Here is a 1,925-nt window from a genome sequence, read left to right on the forward strand (position 1 = left end):
GGAGGAAAGCCACTTCTCTGGTGGCCTGCCACTTTCTGTAACTCAAGAGGAACCATTTCTATTGCCTTAGTCTTTCCCCATGGTGATCGTACAGAAACTGAAGAGTGCTGGAAAACATCAGAGAAAGCATCATGATAGGTGGATGGACAAACGGTCTGTGGGCATAGCCCTGAAGCAAAAAGGCAAAAGCAAAGAAGGGCAAACAGTGACACAATGAACAAAACAGATCACATGCATCAAAAGAAACAATTCAGACTGGGAGAGAATACATGAATGTGCGCATTTGACAAGGGAGTGGTACCCAGATCATATAAAGAATCCTAAAACCCCAAAACCTCAGTGGCAATAAATAAATAAATAAATAAATAAATAAATAAATAAATAAAAAATAACCAAACAAAAACAAAGACAAAAAATTAGAAAAGAAAACTATTTAGCCACAAAAATATGATACTCTGTTAAGCACCAAAAGATAAGTACCATGTGATGCCACTTATATCCAAATCCAAAACAGTGGATCTCGTGCCATTTGAGGGGATGTGGCCACCAGAGGCTGGAAAGAGCAGAGGGGAGGGATGATTAAGGATACAAGGTTGTAGCTAGACAGGCACAGGAAGTCCTAGCATACTGCACAGCACTACGACTATAGATGATGCTAATGTACCATGTGTCTCTAGGAGCTAATTGTTCTGGTGTTGGTAGCAAACATCCCCAAAGGTTCCTGTGGGGAAGGCTTGGTCCATAAATAATGATATTGTAACTAGTGACTGGACTGTGGCCCAGTTCACAGAAAACAAGACCTTGTTGAAGTAATTTGGTCATTGAGGTGTGACGTCAAGTGGACCTTGTCCTTACCCTTTCCCTCTTGCTGCTTCCTGAGGAGAGCAGATTTGCCCTATGTGCCCTACATTCAATATACATACATATTATATATATATATATATATATATATATATATATATATATATATATATATATATATATATATAACCCAGACACAGGAGAACAAGCAAAACAAATAGCAATGCAACCCACTAAGCTCAGATACTTTATCATAGCAATGAAACCTAGACTAAGGCATTGATAGGGACAATTTAAATTTTCACCACACAGCAAGAACAAATTCTTAAGGAGGTAGATGTATTTACCCTGATATTTCACAATGTACACATGTCTCAGAACGTCACAGGATTCCCCTACAGACCCATGCGTAAGCACCCAGTTAAAATAAATTTAAGTTTAAAATATAATAATTAAACACTGATGTATCTTACTTGCTTCTGGTGTACCCTCAATGGACAGATATATTTTTATTATTCCAAATTCTCCTCACTGTCCCATGAGAAAGCTATCATTAATCTCACTACAGGAAAAAAAATGAAGTTCCGTAACCTGCCCACAGTCAGGCATGGTGAAAATTGAAAGCCCAGCTGCACTGCAGTAAGTCAGAGGCTGAGACCGTCTCTTATATTCTAGCTATAGTGACATAGTGAAGTAATTTTTAAAGTCCTCCTTAAAAGAAAGAATTGCTGGTTTTAATATGAAGAACACAGTGAGAACTCTGCTTTTGTTGAGCTAAGTTCACTTCCCCTGGAGAAGAAAACGCCTGGGTGAGGTCTTGGGGGAGCCTGTGGCAGCCCAGAGCCCACACTCTTCCTCGGAGCTCTTGTCTTTCCCTGGGGTTCTTTTATTTTGATCCCTGTTGCTACCATCAAGCCCAGCTCCTCTCTCTTGGGTTGCAGAGGCAGAAAGGTGACAAATACTTTCCCCCTTTCCTCCTGGGCTCAAGGAAAACAATTTTTCTCATTATTTTCCATAGCAGGATTGAGACAAATGGATGCATTCGAAATAAAGTTTACCAGAACTGAGGGATATCCAAATGAAAGTAAAGTGAAAACAGCCCCAAATCCATAGCTGACTTGACT

This window comes from Acomys minous (assembly GCF_964271855.1).
Source record: "Acomys minous genome assembly, chromosome: 11".
In the NCBI taxonomy this organism is placed as follows: Eukaryota; Metazoa; Chordata; class Mammalia; order Rodentia; family Muridae; genus Acomys; species Acomys minous.